This window comes from Haemaphysalis longicornis, unplaced genomic scaffold, assembly GCF_048455015.1.
Source record: "Haemaphysalis longicornis isolate Haplotype H1 unplaced genomic scaffold, Haemaphysalis longicornis Haplotype H1 scaffold_3, whole genome shotgun sequence".
NCBI lineage: Eukaryota > Metazoa > Arthropoda > Arachnida > Ixodida > Ixodidae > Haemaphysalis > Haemaphysalis longicornis.
In genome coordinates, this window is record NW_027526335.1 from 167,038,606 (window position 1) to 167,056,268 (window position 17,663).

The 17,663-nt window shown below is 48.2% G+C and overlaps 1 pseudogene; it reads left to right on the top strand.

Annotated features, from left to right (window-relative positions):
• The first annotated feature begins 4,593 nt into the window (after positions 1-4,593).
• Positions 4,594-7,599, top strand: LOC144175574 (uncharacterized; annotated as a pseudogene).
• The last annotated feature ends 10,064 nt before the right edge of the window (positions 7,600-17,663 follow it).

Sequence of the window (17,663 nt, forward strand, 5' to 3'; positions counted from 1 at the left end):
TTCAGAATAGCTCAGAAGTTGATGCAGAACTTGAATGTTAATCGCATCACCAAAGCGCTGGAGCTGTTGTCTAATGGGACAACCTTCTGTTCTGAAAAGAGTGTCGAGCACTAGGCGGTGTCTCGGCATGCAAAGTCTTGCAAAAAAATTGTTGATTATTTCCAGTGCATTGAACCATGCCTGCATAAAATGGCACACGGGAGGCAGAGAGATGCGACACTGGCATTGAAGCGCAGCCCCTTCAACAGAAGCTGTTCAAGCTGGAAACGGCATTCATACCAACATTGTGCCTTGAGATTTTAGAGCCCTTCGACAAGGCAAATGTTGGACTTCAGAAACCTGACCAAGACCTGTTAACGGCTATAAACTCGATGAATTCTTTAGACAGGTTCATGAGGTCCCTTCAACCCAAATTTCAAGTTTTTTGAGGAAACGGTGAAGGCACTGAGTGTGTACAGTTAAACCTGGATGTAACGAACCTCCATGTAACGAATTCCTGGATTTAACAAATTTTTTCCAATCCCCAACTCCATCTCCATAGAAGTCCATGTATTTGTGACCTCCACGTAACGAAGGTGTTGCGGTAATCGACCTGAATGTAACGAATTCGCGGCACTGATCATTTATGATTTTGAGCCGTAACACTACTAAAAATTTGTAAATACAACGCGCAAGTTCTATATAATAGGGGAAAAAATATGGGGCAAGATGGCGGGTAGAACGCATACGATTGCAGCAAGCAAGTGCGTGCCATCCATGCGAGCATCGATGTTTTGTGACGTCTGGTGGCGCTGCCGTGCTGAACGGGCGAGCGCACTCTGGTTAGGCTGGTCCGGTAGGTGTTCTGTTGTTAGGCGTAGCGCATTCTCAGCGCGGCGACGTCGTGGGTATCGTTGTGAGCGCTCGCTGTGAAAATGAGCTCCGTGCCGAGGAAGCGCAAGGTTTTGTCTCTTGTCTCTTGAAGAGGCGGATACATTCCCGTTGCCTACAGCAAAGGAGGTCTTGGATGCGCTGGACGTGCTGCGCCGTCACGTCGGCTCGCAGGATGATGCGGAAGCTTTGGAGGAGTTCGTTTCTCTGGACCGCCGCGTTGCGTCGTCTTTGACGCGAAACACACAGGCGAAAATAATGCAGTTTTTTTGTGTTAAATAAACATTTGAGGTAAGTTGCGCTAAATCGGCATCTGCTGCATGTTTTTTTTGGTGTTCGTGATGATTTCCCTGGTGTTTACTTGAAAACTGCATGTAACGAAAACCTGGATGTAACGAAAATTTGCGAACTTTTTTCAATTTCGTTACATCCAGGTTTAACTGTATTAAGCTATCCGCGTGAACATGCTTGAGCCATTCCGACGAAATCCCCGCACGGGGCACCCTCTGCATTCAAGGTGGGTGGCGGTGAGTGGCGACGCTGCAAACCCCGGGCACCCATACATAAGCTGTAACCAACCGTGGTGAGATGTTGAGAGGTGAAGGATAGAAAGCCCGGAATGGTGGCCATTGGAGCCATGGTCAGGCTCCGGCCCTGCCTGTCTACCAGGCTGAAACCTCACTGGCCACCAGGGTAAACTCAGTGAATGAAGTACCCCAGCCCCGCTTTATACTTATAACACATGGTATTTTTCACATGGTATGCAATCGCTAGCTGTTTTGTGACATGCAGCTTTGTCAAGCCATCTGATTATCTTGCACAAAAGCCGGCAGGTAGAATCAAGGATTGGAGTGAACTCGAGTTACCGCTTGCACCAAGGCCAATTTTTTCACTGCCAACCACAACCTCATGACGTGGATTGCGTAACATAAAGGACATTGCTGAAGAGCTCGCCACGCTAAAGCCTGATGCTTTGACCGGTGATGAAGAAGAGGAGAATCACTGCAGCAACGACAGGCATTGGACATCACCTCAATAATGCCGCACAATTTGCAGCCCGACGCGGGTGTAGTTTTGGCACACTACTGCCTTTTGGAACAGGATGGCACAGAAAAAGCAGATTGCCGCAGCGTGGCACAGTGCTTGTACCTCACCGCGTAGTTGCCAGAATAAAGGTTCAGTAGGGAAGTGAAATGGTTAATTGCTGAATATGCGAATTTCTTTTTCTGTAAGAGACATGCTGATGTCGTGCACCAAACAAGGCTGCCATAGTTAAAATTACTGTAAAATAAAGTGGTATCCATTATGATTTTTACATGCAAACGAAGTTATTTCACCCAGGAAATTCCATGACAGCGACTGATCCAAAATCACCCCCAACGTTTCGACTGACCTTGCAATTTCAATTTCAAAAAGGACAACCGATATTCGAATGGTGGCTTGTCGCAGCGAGCAATACGTCTGATGTTTGTTAATAACTGCCAATTTCAAAAAGCACAGCTGACATTAAGATAGCGCCTGGTCGCAGTGAGCAATACATCTTTTTTTATGTTTGCTAACCTGTGAACAAGGCTGTGCGCCCGGCCATGTGGCTGAGTGGCATCGCTAGGAGAGCTCCACCACTGCACAACAGCATGAAGATCCTCTTATGAAATCTTGACAAGGCAACATTATACGGTGCTTGCATGCGACGTTGGACAGCGGCAATCCGCCATGGCCACCACACTTGCATGGTTGGCCAAGAGGCATGCAAACCAGACGACTTGGTACCCGAGCTTGCTCCACCGGACTCGGGTGAGGAAACCAGTGAAGCTATATTTCGATGACTTTTTTTACCTCCACACACCTAATGGAGGCTTTCAAAGAAAAGAACATTTTGGCTGGAAGAATGGCTCGTCCCAATCGCAAGGACTTACCTGATGAACTCAAACGGGACAACAAGCTACAGAAGAGACAGTACATCTGGTGAGCGAAAGGATGAATCACAGCTTATTAGAGGCGGGACTCGAAAAACGTACATGTGCTGTCCAACTTCAATCACTCCAGCGACACTGAGGACGTTGTCAGAAAGCTTCCCAATGTCTCATCCATATCAGCCCAGTGCCCAAAAGCAGTCGCCAACTATGACACCTGGATGGGTGGAGTCAACAAGTTCGACCAAAGAAGGAATGCCCACCCGGTGGATCGACGATTTAACAAGTCCTGGTACTGAATTTTTTTACTTTCTACTGGATGCAGCAATAGCAAATTCTTTTCTTCAAATGAAAGCCATCCGTGAAATAAGCTACCTGTGGTTCCGGCTCGTCCTCGGTCGCCAGCAGATAAACGGCCAAACATTCAATGGGTCCAACAATCACCCGTACCGAGTCCAAAAAAAGAAAAAGTGCCAAGATGGCCAGAAAATGGTAGGGGTTGCTGATGAAGTGCGATTTCTGGGAGCTGGGCATCACTCTCAGAAGACTGTGAAAAGGAGGCGGCGATGTTGGTGCTCGACTGCCAAGAAAAAAGCCTACACCAACATTCTGTGTGCAATGTGCTGCGGGGGTAAAAAAAATCAGCAGCAGCAGTGGCCGAAGTCCCTGAAACCACTGTCCGCCTTTGCAGAGAGTGCGCAGTGAAACAGGACGCCATTTTTGCCCAACTCACCGCTACCTTGGGTTCGAATTTCATTAGCGATGCGGTCTACCCATGTTAAATGTAAACAAACGGCATTGAAACTGAAAAAAGGGTTTCCAATGAACATGCCAGGTGGCGTCAGTTGTCCGAATAGGACAGTTTTTAGTTACTGCGGGAGGTTTGAAAACCAATGTTCACCTGCGATGGCCTATGGCATGGTCACAGAAGAGTTAGTGGAGCTGGCGGTGGAGCGCCAAAAGTCAACTGGTGGCAACGTGAGCGTTTATATAATCATCAACGGGCGTCCCCTCTCACGATTTTTATTTTGCATGGGCCAGCTCAAGCTTCACCATAGTACCCTGGGAGATGCAAGACAAAGCCGAGTTATCGGCATGCACGGAAAGGAATCACATCCACATTCTTGCCATGCAAAAACTAAGAGCCAAGCAACCATTATTTACCAGCCAAGTACCATAACAGGACAATGTGCATTACATGATCACCTGTGCACCGCCCTTCCAAAGGGGCTGTGTTATGTCCCTCGTGCTTCACCAAGCTTCAGACTCCTCTAAGGAGTGTTTGCTCATGCGTATATGCAAAATCACGTGACCTGTTATCTTTTAATAGGAGAAATTTTCCCCTTGCAATCCTGTTGTCCATGTGTTACTACTGCATGTTTTTTTGCCAGCACCTGCTACTCCCAGGAAGCCACAGCCAGATCGCAACAAACTTGGTGTACATTGGTACCGCTGCTGTTGCGTTCTGTCTCCACCATCAGTGGAGTAGAGCGTCTCATCTGTTTGAGGCGTGGGGTAGAGCCATGGCACTTGTTGAGCAATTCAGTGACAGTTTGTTGCTCATGACCTGCCAAACGGCAAAAAAGAGAGTTTCGCAAAGAATTACTGACACTGCTAAATTTTATTCTTTGCGTGTGCATATGACAGCACTCAATGGGGCTTTGTATCATCCAGCACTGAATCTCAGCATTCTAGCACTGAAAGCATTTCTAGCCCTGTTATAAGGAATTTTCATTTTCCGTTGCTGCCAGTGCGCACGTCTGTCTGCATACATTCAATGCAGCTTGCCTTCTTTTCCGTACAGTAGTTAAGGGGGGACACGGGTCTTTGGGACGAAAAAATCGCGAAAAAGTCGATTTTTTGAAAACAAGATTTTCGAATTCCGCAACTATTATTCTCTCTATGTGCGAAGTTTTGTGTCTCGTGAACCAGTATTTAAAACGTTATATTGATTTATAACGCGCGTGGGAGCTGAATTTTTGCTGAAGCCGATGCAAAAACGGCCCTACTTTCGCGTTGTGCGGCGGTCGTACCGCATGCCTGATCGCGGCAACCTCGGTATCGTTTGAAAGAGCGGCTTTTCTTCTTTTTTTTCGCGCCACAACTGCCCCCGTGCAGACATTGTCCGAATAGCAAAACGGCGCCAAAAACCCCCGCAACTAGCGATCCCATTCGCCGAGAGAAGGCACGTGACCAAATCTCGTCTCCTGATTGGCAGAGCCTGGTTTGCATCGTCTGCTCTGGTAGTGCGAGCGCATCCGAGGCGGCTCCATCTTGCTTATCGTGTTCGCACCACAAGCAAAGAGCCATGCCGAAGGCCCAGCTAAAGTTTGCTACGAGGCACAAGTTTGGGAAAAAAGCGAAGCGGTTCTTGTACAACTTCCACAAGAGTCCTGCAGTAGCGGAGGAAAGCGCCGGGCCTGACGCGCTACCCGCGCCGAGCTGCGCGGAAGCCACCGCCGACGACGTAGGCCTAACGGCCCCACCAGTCAGCGGAAATGCTTTGGAAAGCGGCCGTATGAGACGCGACACAGTGATGCTGCAACCTGAAGATTTGCTGCAGAGAGAGGTGGTTGCACACGAACAGTTGAAAGCGCTTTCTTCAACTCCTGCAAATGAGCGGAAATCAAAATTGTTCACGAGCGCCGACGACACTCCTCCCGGCCCACCTGACGAGAGCAGCTTCGTGATTGCGAGTTTGGACTGCGTCAACATGTTGCTGTCGGCTGTAAAGTGCAGCGTTTGCGGTGACAGCGTGACATTTAGAACCGGCGAGCGGGCGTACGGCCTTTCCGTAAAGATGGTTATCGCGTGTGCGACCTGCGGTGATGTTGCCTCGGAGTGGAGCTCTCCCCGCGTGAACAGCGATAAGAAAGTTAATCCGTTTATCGTGAACGTTCTCGCCGCGCGAGCGATGCAGGCTACGGGAAATCGCCAAACTGCGCTGAACGATGTGTTTGCTACAATGAACATTTCTCACCGCGGGCTGCACACCAAAACGTGGCAAGGCTACGTGAAGGAGAAGCTTGCGCCCGCTGCGACTCGCGCTGCCGACAACGTGATGGCCGAAAGTGCGCATTCAGTGAGAAAGCTCTACGACGATCTGCAACTGGACAACCCCGGTAACATTTGTGTTACGTACGACGGGTCGTGGATGACGCGAGGCCACTCGTCTCACATCGGCGTCGGCGTGGTTATCGAACTCTTTACGGGATTAGTTCTAGACTTCGTCGTGCTGAGCAACTTTTGTGCTGGGTGCGAGCGCGGGCCAAAGGTAGGCGACCCAGCTTACCAAGCTTGGAAGGACAATCACGTCTGTCAAAAAAACACTGAAAAGAAGGCTGGTGAGATGGAGGTGGAGGCCGGTCTCATCCTCTTTGAGAGGTCACTGCAGCTGCACAAACTAAGGTACACCACAATTCTGTCAGACGGCGACAGCCGCACCTACTTGGCGTTGGTGGATGCCAAGGTGTATGGTTTTATTCCAATCAAGAAGGAAGACTGTGTCAATCATGTGAAGAGGAGGATGGGCACCACCCTGCGTAACCTGCTTGCAAAAGGTACGGGCTCGGCATCTGAGAGGCTCGGTGGCAAGGGTCGGCTAACTGGCGACCTTGTCACTAAGCTCAGTTCTTATTATGGCTGGGCATTGAAATCGCACAGTGGCGACGTCAGGGCCATGCACAAAGCGGTGATGGCCACCTACCACCACATCACTTCAAACGACACCGTGTCCAACCACAGCCTCTGCCCACCAGGCCCGGACTCGTGGTGCCGGCAGAACGCTGCCAAGGCGAAGGGGGAGCCCACTCCAAAACACAGATACAACCTGCCACCTCACGTGTGCGAGGCTCTTCTACTGTGTACAAGCGTCTTTCGGACGAAAAGCTCCTGCAGCGCTGCCTGCAAGGCAAAACGCAGAACTCCAATGAGTCCCTCCACTCCATGATATGGGCCCTGGCACCCAAGGAGAAGCACGCGTCGCTGTTCACTGTGCAAGCTGCTGTGGCTGAGGCGGTGCTGAAGTTTAACGCAGGCAACGAAAGAGCCTCGGCTTCCATTCTCAAGCAACTTGACCTGAACCCTGGGCTTGCCAGCACGAAGCGTATGGCAGAAAAAGACCGCCGTCGAGGATCCGCCTCTGCACGCAAGCACAAGTCAGCTGATGGCATGCAGCGAGCTTTCAAGAAGCGCCACTCCGGTGCCTCCAGTCAAACAGATTATGTGCCTGGTGGCTACTGACTCCATACCAGTGTAAATACACTGCAATTTTGTTGTTGTTCTCACTGAAAACGAGTCTGCTGTTTCTTTCTTCATTTTCTCAAAACACTAATTTTGGCCTGTCTGCAAACTTGCGGAAGAGCTATCTCAGCTCTCAGGGCACACAAAACTATAATTTTTGTTGTGCCATGGAGCAGAATGTGCAAAGCACACAATGGTAGGAACAGAATTTTTATTATATGCGTCGAAAATTTTTTATTTCGCTCTGAACCAGACCTCATGGTGCCAAGTTTTGAACAACAAACTTTAAACTGCCATAAAATCACTACTTGTGGCCTTATCAAAAAAGTACTCCTAACATTGTGTTCCTTGTGCTTTCTAGTACATTTTGGTGTGAAGAAAACAACTTTCAGTTAGTTAGGCTTTTTTCTACTAATTACGCAAGAAATCACTAATTAATGTTAATTATATTAAAAACTAATTGGCACAGAAACAAAATAAGTGCAGATTTGAGATCAGCACAGCAAACTACATCAGGGAGTCAAGTGTCATTGCAGTTGGTAAAAAAACAAGGAAGATAGGTTTAAGACCAGTGTCCCCCCTTAAAATTTGTGCGCAGAAGCCATTAATGCGCAGAAGCCATACAAAACAAAAAAAAATCTAAGCTGTCTGCTTTGTTTGCATTTTAGTCTGTGAAAAAGGAATATTTGTCACACAAGGGTGATTTGTACACTATTGCTGGGTTACACATTGCTCACAGTCATAGCTGAGAGCAAAAAGTGTGACGAATCAGACAATGGTCCCACTTCTTACAACATCGGAGGTATCAATTTACCACGATCCCCCTCACTTTGTAAAAGTGATGTGTCATGAATACAGTCAAACCCGGCTATAACGAACCCGGATAGAGCGAATTATGCTATATATCGAACAAAAATATTTCAGTTACGGAAACACATGGGAAATATATTCCTTACAACGAAGTTCACATCGGATATATCGAACTCTGTGCGCCTAGAATGGCCGCCGAAATGCCTGGTCTCGAAGCGGCGATTGAGATGTGGATTGGCTGCGACCACGGAGCAAGAGCCGCGACCGAGACATTGCGCCTCGCACGGAGCGACGTGACGCCCGACACTTTGCGTAACTGTTTCGGACGCGTGGGACTAATGATGGAACCCGCACAGTCAGCGAGTCCGGACCAATAAAGCAGCATTGGTAAACTGTGGGAAGAGCTCGCCAATGTTCCCGATGATGTTGCAAGTGAAAGCCGTCCGACGCTTGTAATGAAGCGCTTTTGGCAGTCGATGTGCTCCACCAATGCTTCTTCGATTTTGGAGGATGCGGACTCGAACTAGTGCAAACAATGTTTTCGTGTAGAGAATGCTATGCTAGTTGAAGCCACCAAAACAAAAGTGAAAACAAAAATCACCGCTTTTTTTTTTTGCAAAGTAGGCAATTGGGGCAGAAAGTAGCTTTATTACCTGCAATAGATGGATTATTTTGGGTGTGGTAATGGCTACTTTACTGTGTTCGTTTCTGCATGTGGAGATTGTGGAGTTGGGTAGGGGGCAGGGCTCCCGCTGATTGCGAACTCGTAACGACCAGCTCGTTATAGGCGGGTTCGGCTATATCGAACTATTGGATATATCGAACTAATCGAAGTGCATATTGCAGTTCGCTATAAACGGGTTTGACTGTACAACTATGACCATTTTATGCTGTTACAAATTCTTTTTAAAAAAAAGAACCACCAACAGTTCCTGTCCCCTTTCTTGCGCTCATCATTTTTAGTGCTAAAACCAACTCGTCCAGTGTTAGCACTCACCCAACAACAAGTTCTCAAGCAATGCTCTATGCCTCTTAAAGTGGATTACTTGGAGCAGCTTCAAAGATTACTTCGAAGAGCACAACAAATTGGGCAAGAAAGACTACACCAAATCTATGCGATGCCTCCTGCCATCGCCATGGCTGTGGCACTGACAGCAAGAAACTATGATAAAAGGTAGGGGTCAAGGTCCTGGCCAAAACAGCCAGGTTGAGCGACTTCAATCTAACGAGTTGCTTGAAATCAGCAGCCATGTGCGGTCGCAAGCTGACGCTCGCTCCCATGGTAGCGTCTAAGCCCTAAAGCTCCACACATTCATCTACCTGACCATGCGATGGTTTGGCCCCCTTTTTTTTTTGGCTTGCAGGCATAGGACGGAGGAGCGCTGCTCCGCCACTTGTTTTTTGTTGTTCGTAAAAGTCCTTCAATGTGCCACTATACATAGACTGCTTCATTACTTTGCCCCTCCCTGGGCACCGTTCATGCTCCGCCACGCCAGTACATTACAAACAACATTCTACAGAGCACTGACCAGGACTTCACTGGCACAGCTTGACGGCATTGTGGAGTTCCCCTGAGCTCCAGCGATTGAACACGTGACGATAGTGTGGCCGACAGGCGGCACAGGTCAGTGAAGGAAGATGTAGACTGCAACAGAGGGCGCACAATAAGGCACCCGCAGGACAGACAGGGCACCGGTGTCCAGGCCAGAAGGCAACAGTGTGATCACCACCTTTTCACCACCAGCACCAACACACCGAGTGGACGTGCATCGAATCAGCAGCAAGCCCCAAGGGCTCCATAGGTGAGCTGAACGTATTTTCAGGGGGCTCCCTTTTGTCAGAGTAAAGAATGGACAAAAAATTGACCAGCAAAAGGGGGAAAAGATGTCAGTCAGAAAAGTCAGGCTGGCAGGGCAAAGCCCAGGTCTGGCCCGACAGGTAGCAAGAACAGCAATGCTGCCAGGTAGTTTAGGTGCAAGTGTGAAAACACCATAACCGGCAATACGAGCGTGCGAAAGGAAAATGTTCCCTGGCACTTTTCCAATATGCTCTGCAGGGCGTCAAACCTTCCATTAGACGCGGAGGTCCCACTACACGGCTTCACAGTGGATTTCCTGTTTCAAAAGCACAGCGTCCAGCAGGAAATTTAAGCCCACTTAAGCTAAGTTAGGATGAGTTGTTTGTGTGTTGGCATCAGCACATACAAGATCACCTTTATGCATAAAAAGGCAGCAGTCCTAAAGGAACTTCGGCTCACCCGGAGTGACTACAGGAAAAAAATTCCTAGGGGCTTTTCAGAGGAAAGATATGACCAGCAGCAGCTTTCCACGCGGCTCGTGAGCTCCCTAGTACATGGAGTCCTCACGTGTTCACACATTCAAGGACATGGCAAGTGCATTTACGGCGGCGCCAACGAGCCTTGGCGGGGCAACGTCTCCCCTCCCCTCACTATTAGTTGTTACTTGTTCAGTTGTGATTGTTGGGTTTTGTTTCATCTTTCTCCATTGGCTGGAGCAAAAGTGGTGGCAGCCACCACCACCAGCTTTTGTTGCAGACTTTTGTAATGGCCCTTCACCATTGCCACCCACAAGGCGGTGGAGCCCCGAGCGACTTCCAGGGAAAGCTTTTCTTTTTTCCTGAAAGTTAAGGACGGAGGAGGGTGCAGGGAGAGGAGTCAAAGTCATAGTAGTAATAAAAAACGCTGCTTCGTGCGGGTCCCGGACAACTACCCACACAGAAAAACTTGGAACGAGTCGCTCTGGAGCTGCGGCCGTGAGCAATAACAGGCAGTACTCTCTCCCGTGGTGGCTTCTCGGCACCAGATCGCCACGCATTTTACTTTGCCAACCATGCAGCGGTTCGGCAGCTTTTTGGTTTGCGGACCTCCCCCATGGATCGTGCAGCGACACCTTCTTAAGCGGCGGCGCATTTTATTTTAAACCCAGTTTCTCTTTGTCATGTGCTGTTCGCATTTGTTCTTCATCCTGTAAATACTTGTGAATAGACTCGTTCTTCATCTATCATCTCTCTCTGCATCGTACCTTCAACGTCACACTCATCCATGATGAACGACAACCTTTTACATCAAACCCAACTTAACCAAACTTTACTCGGGCAGCTGACAGGATTGTGGACGTCACCTGCACTTCAGCTAACAAACTGGTGACGGCAGTGTGACCCAGGTGCAACCCCAAGAGTGCGTGAAAGGGAAGTGTACTACAATGAAGGGCGAAGAAGAAGCTGAGCAGCTGCAAGCCGTCTGCAAAGCTGCGGGTGCATTAGTATTCCCGCAGGAAAGATGACATCCCAGTACCATCCAGTCTCCACAGGAGACAAGCAGGACCGCAGTGCGCGGTGCAGCTTAGCGGGCAGACCATCGACGGCGAGTGGACCGTCTATGCATCTGGCCTAATGCTAGAGTGCAGCATGGCAGGGTAAAAAAATTGGAGCCTGAACACAAAAAACAAAAGTTGGAGGGGCTTTTAACGTTGGTTGAAGCCGAATCCCGATCCCGACCAAGAAATGAGAGCAAAGTGCAGACGTGCTGCACTTGTGGTCAAACCACGCATTTGCCCATTCACTGCTGTCGTAACGTTAATGAAGTGAACAGTTGCCGTCGTCAGTGCGGGACGTGAAGCAGTAACACAACTCCTACTCACAACAATAAGTAGCGATCCCGCGTAAAGAAACTGAACCTTTACTCCGACTGTTGGAAGAGATGTCACCCACCTTTTTTCACAGCAACAACAGGCAGCGTGAGCAGCTTATTGACACAAGCAACAGCAGGTACCTCTTGTCTGCCAACAGACAGTGAAGGAGATCTTCCTCTCCGCGTCTTCTCAAATGCAGAGCAGCCCACTTTGACCAGCCAAGAAGAAATTTCCTGCGGAAAAAAGTTGTAATCAACCATACTGCTACAACATGAACATACCACTGCAACGCAGGTGAGAAAAAGAAATAAAACAAGACCAATGCTTTGCTGAACTGATGGACAGTCTTGGCGAGGTTTACATTTTCTGCAATCAGGCAATACTTGCTTAAAACAATAAAACAGCTGCCCCGACATAAACGTCATGTATACAGGAGAAATGAAATAAAACAATTGCATCTAGTTTTTTGAGAGCAGGCACTTAGCAAAGTTTTATAAAGGCATACCTGAAGGCCTTCACAATGGTGTTGAAACAGACATGACAACTCACCAGGACAGTTCAAATTCTTTTGAGCCAAGTATGACTAGTTGGAGTGTTAAAGCACAAACAGAAGATCCTCTGTTTGCACTGTAATGTGAACACTCACTTAGCTCGCCCAACTATCTATTTTATGACTGGTTGATTGGTAGGGTGACCACAACTAAGTGCCTTAAAGGGACCCAGAAAAGCTTTGTGAAGCTGGCAATCAAATGCATTCAGGTGGTAGAACACATCACGGGGGATTTTTGAGCCAAGTGTGAGCCCCATACATTGTACGGATAATTTGTAAACAATTTTTGAAGATAGCCTTTCTCAGCCGATGAGCGCGACGCTGTAGCGAGCCGATCGTGGCTGACGCAACGGCGGTCGCGGCTGACACGATGGAGATCGCGGCTGACGCAACGGCAAGGCGCCCCCTGATTCGCCCGATCGTCGGACGCCGGCAACGTCACTGCCATTGGCTTCCGGCTGCTCTTCCTCCTTCCAGCGCGATCCCGAGGCAAAGGTGGTTCCGCAGCGATTGACACGTGCCTAGGCGCAGGAATGTAGCTAGCGCACAACGGAAATCGAGCGTCGTGATGTCACACGACTATTCCCAGTGTTTCCAGCTGCTTTGAAAGAAGCAGAGAGGGAGGAGGAATTGTTGGGCAAGGGGGAGAGGTGCATTTAAAGGGACACTGAAGTGAATTTGTCAAGCTCCCGTTTTTGCTTGCACTGCGTAGACTGGCTCAAATTAGCACACTTTTCATCGTTTATCCGGTTGACAAATCGGTAATTATTTTACAAAGCACGAAAGAAGAAAAACTACCATGCGCGGTTTGCGGCGGCCGCACCAACTAAGCTGTGCCGTTGGGAGGAGGGGGCACCGTGATTGGACGATGCCCAAAGTTAGCAATCAAACAAGTTTCAGTTTCGGTTCTGTAAAACAACATGTTTGACATCCGATGGCGTCGTTGCAGTGCTGTTAACTTTTTGGGGGGCAAAGTTGCCAGGACGCTTCCTAAAAGTCGCCAATTATAACGAAAAGTCGCTAAGCACTGATCATGATGATTACTTTTTTCGGAGATTTTTAGTTTTTGACTGGATTTTTAGTTTTTGACTGGCTGAGTGCTTGGAACGGCTACTGACGGCCACCTGCGGCCGCATTGCACGCTAAAGATCGCAGCGCCACAAAGGCTTGATCCTGTTTTGGCGTCACTTTTCAAAGCTTGTTCCGAGCACTACCCTGTTTCACAATATTTTATGCCTGTTTAGCACACTGTAATTCAATTTCTCAGTCTCCAAAAAAGTCGCTAAGACTCCAAAGAGATAGAATTGTCGCTAGCATGACTGAAAACACGCTAAATTTAGCAACTTTCTCACTAAGTTAACAGCACTGCGTCGTTGGATGGGCATTCTCAATATCCCAGTAATCGTAGTACCGCGCTTCTGCCATGTTGTTGGCTGTAAAATGCATACGATAAGCCTCCCAGGATTCACTAGCATTCACTAGCCGAGGCTAGTGAATGCTAGTAGAATTCATAGCATTCATAGCTAGAATTCATAGCTAGAATTCATAGCATTCACTAGCCGAGGCCTACGCAGTGCATGAACGCCCTCCCCATCCCCGCAGACGCACAAATGCATTCGCTTTTCCCCTATATTTGGAGCTTGCCTCACTCATGCCTGTATCGTAAAAAGCGTGTTCACACCAGCCCAAGGGTCTGTTGATTCTGGCCTGTGCCCACTGCCCGCAAGCAGTCGCTGCTTATGGCAACAGCACGCCAACGAGAACTCGCTAGCGCGCCAGTGCCAGGCTGCGTGAGTTCTGCGGACTAGTTCGTGGAGCAGTGAACGCGTTGCGGCCCAGAAAAAGGTGAACTCAGTATAGAAAACATCGGCGAAGAACAAAAAAATTACCTTAAAAAAAAAAAAAAAAGCTTGTACCGGCGGGGATTCGAACTTGTGACGGGCAAAAACTTGCGATGATATACCTAGCGCTCCAGACCACACGTCCACGGGCGAGAGGGCTGCCGATAATGGAAATATAAGGTATATAATGTATAACCAGTTTACACTTTTATGTAGTTTTAGTATTTCAAGCAGCTTAGGTGACTATTTGTTGTATTGCGCTCGTGCAGTAAGCGTCCCCCGAGTTTCCACAATAGCTTACGTCTAGCAATTGCATTTCTTAGACGGAAAAGCGTTCCTAGATGCGTAGTCGTGCTGCTCTGACCGCTGTGCTTGTTCGCCCAGCGCAAAAAAGTGCTTCCCGCACCCTAGTTTATGCTGCACGGTAAAAATATCAGTTGATTTTATTTCCTTAGTACCTATATTGACTTCGCTGACTCTTCTACCCCTTCAAGAGGACTTATATTTTCCTACTGGCGTACCAGTCAGCGAAGTGTCGCATGTGCGCTTGTGCAGCGCTTGTGTGAAGCGACCTTGACTTGGAGCTAGATACAGAGTACAAACTAACGAAGTAAAGAAAGGCACATTAATTCTTCCATTCCCAAACGTGTTGTGGCTTAGTTTCAACTGATCGAGCGAATTGCCATGGCCGGCGGACTAAACGTTGGGCCGACTGACTCGGTCGCGGAAGGTCAATTGCCAATTGCCAGCTCCTCTCCTGCCGACGTCACACGAAAACGCCAAAGAAAATGGGCGAGAGTGCAGAGAGGAGGACAGCATTTTCGAATTGATTTTTCTACTAAATGAATTCGTGTAAACGCGCTCAGAGTGGTCGAAACAGGGCCCAGGGACTCCAGACTACAATTTGCACTCGTAATCCCTCATTGTTTACAAATCACTTCAGTGTCCTTTTAATTGCTTTTGGCGCAGCTAATACTGAATGTAGATCAATAATTTCAACGGCATTGCATTGCTATATTGGTGCTACGCGACAATACAGGCCTTTTGTAACCTTTACAAAAGGCTTTTCTGGGTCCCTTTAATAATCACAACCCCCATTTTTTTTCTTTTTAGGCACACAAATATGCGCTTAATGGGTCAGCAAAGACTGAACTTCTAAATTGAACATGTAAATTGAGAATTCAGAAAGAAGCTATTACTAAAAAAGGAGAGACCGCTCTATTTCATCTGCTCTTTTTGGACTTCACCAGACCAGACAAATCCAGGTCTCCCCATTAAAGTGTGAACAGCATGGCCTGTTCTTGCACACTGTGTACAGCTCAGACCCTTATGACCAGCTTTGGCTGGTGAAGAGGGCCCAAGAGGCCGGATGGTCCCAAGGGGTCCTGGAATAGAGCTCTTCCCCAGGGCTGACTGCACTACAAGGACATTCATTCCTCCCTCCCCCTCTTAAGCGCACGTTGGCAATGCGCACACCTTCTAACAGCCAGTCAACGATTCTCAACCAGCAGCTGCTTGTGCTGCTGTTAGAAAATGCCGCACGACTCACGTAGCAGTGGGAGGAGCTGACGACTTGCACTAACTGGGAGACAAGCGTTTTATGGTGGAAAATTCGAAGCGCTCACAGCAGCCGGCAGGGCCGCCTAGAGACGTTCACACTTACCACAGTGGTGAAGACATGATGGCCGCTTTTCTAAGCAGCACAGATGACATTTCATAGTGCAGTTTTCGCCAACATTACGAGTTTCTTTCTTGCATGAGAAACTTCGTTTGTGCTTTGCATTCCAATGCATTGCATCGTGGTCTGACAGCAACAGCACATCCCTATCTCACCTAGGTGCCTGGGTTTTGGGTGAATTCTTTAAAAAACACTTTTCGAAAACAAAAATTCTTTTGTACAGCCAAAAAAAAAAAAAAAAAAAAACGCTGACTAAGAAGCTGAACTTTTTTCTGGGCTCTCAGCAGTTAAAGAAGCCATGAAGATAAAATACGTTTGTTTTATTCGAAATATTTCATGTTTTATAGTGTCCCCGGCGCTTGCGCAGCAGCAAATGATGCCGTATTCACTGAGAAATTAATCAATTTAGGTTAAAATTGTAATTCTGCCGCCAAATCGTGTGTTTTGGTGACGTTTGTAATGAAGTCATAATGGCGCGTAACAAAAGAACTTCCGTTGCGCCATTCGGCTCTGCAGCCTTGCTTGCCGTCAAACCTCCCAGATGGCGCTAGCATACTCAGCACTCCGCCGTTACTTTGTTTTTGACCGTATTTACACCTGGCTTGTTTTTGTTACGGTAGAAAGTAATCGCTTCGTAAAACAGGGGGTATGCTTGACAAACAGGGTCACGTAAGGCAACGTCACTTACGCCAATCGGCCAGCGTCGTATAAGACAACTCCAAAGCGTCCGACTGCTGTGCAGCTATAACAAGCGTAGTGCGCCCAGTACCAACAGCAGTGTGCATCGGTACTTCTATGTTTACGTGTATTTTCGCAAGTTTTGCTGTTTACCGCACAATTCTTACTGCTGTAAAATGGATATGCATTACATTTAGACACAAATAGCTCGTTCGGCAAGCTTATAGACCAGAATTTCGCCGAGTCGGCCATTTTTTGGAGACTGCGTTGCGAGCAGATGACGCTGCAGTCACACGCTGTTGTTCCATGCCGTGCTTAATATCAAACGTCCCAGCGGCATCAAAAATCGGTAAGTGTCATTTAATCAGTATGCCAGCAGCGCAAAGTTTAACAGTGCTTTAAAGGGAACTTAACCGAAGCGTCCGAGAGCTGTCAGGTTTGCCCATAAATTCCGTTCTCAACCCTCTAAGGCAGCGTGCCACCCTACGCACGCTTTGTCCTCACAGGGGTTCCCTGTGAGGCTACGTTCCGCCGCGCCAGCAGGATGCCCGACTGTTTATCACCAATTGATATTTGTTTTCTTAATTATGGGCAGGTTGCCGTCATTGCCTTTACTTAAGATGTAAAGAATCCACTCGTCCGGGCATCTCCACGCCATTGTTGACTGCAACAACAATCAGAGTAAGCGCAAAGTGCTCATACAAGAAACGTGCGAAAATCACCACGACAAAAGAAGTGTCTGCATGTGCGGAGTGCACAATGTGCACAAATTTCCTGCGTCCCTTGAGTGCCGCCGCGAATGAGTCGTCACGCTGAATCCGAAAGATTTCGAACCTAGCAAATTTGCGAGGGCAAGTACAGTCGTACGCTGATTTTGGAAGCGCTGCTTATTCACCCTCCCGCTCAATCCTTATCGCACATTTCTGTCCTCTGGAGGCATTTTGTGTTCATTTTATTGACGGGAAGCCAACAAAGATCAACCCGACGCATATATGCTGCACCATAGGTACGCGAAAAAAGCGAGCTGAAAGCGAAATAGTAGCGTCGCGGTGGCGGAGCATGCCCGGTCGTGTCTGTAATTAAATTGCTCTTGGCGGTTCCCACCCGCCGCTGAAACGAAAAACAGCATACATACTTCTGTACCTCCTACTGAAGAACTGCTTGGGATTGGGCGAGTTGGTTAACACGTTACTGGAAATTTCAGCTTGAACATTAAAACCATGGACGGCAGATAAGAAAGCAAGAACACAATGCTGACCATCAATTCAATTCCCACCGACAAAGAACACATATATACGATGAAACATGGCACAGTAGAGAAAGGAGGCATATTCCCTCCCCCTGCCACAAGATCAGTTAACAGGGTAATCCCGCAGCAGGTCCTTTTCATTTTAAGGGTGAAGCCCCTTAGGGGCTAGGCCTGCCGGTGTC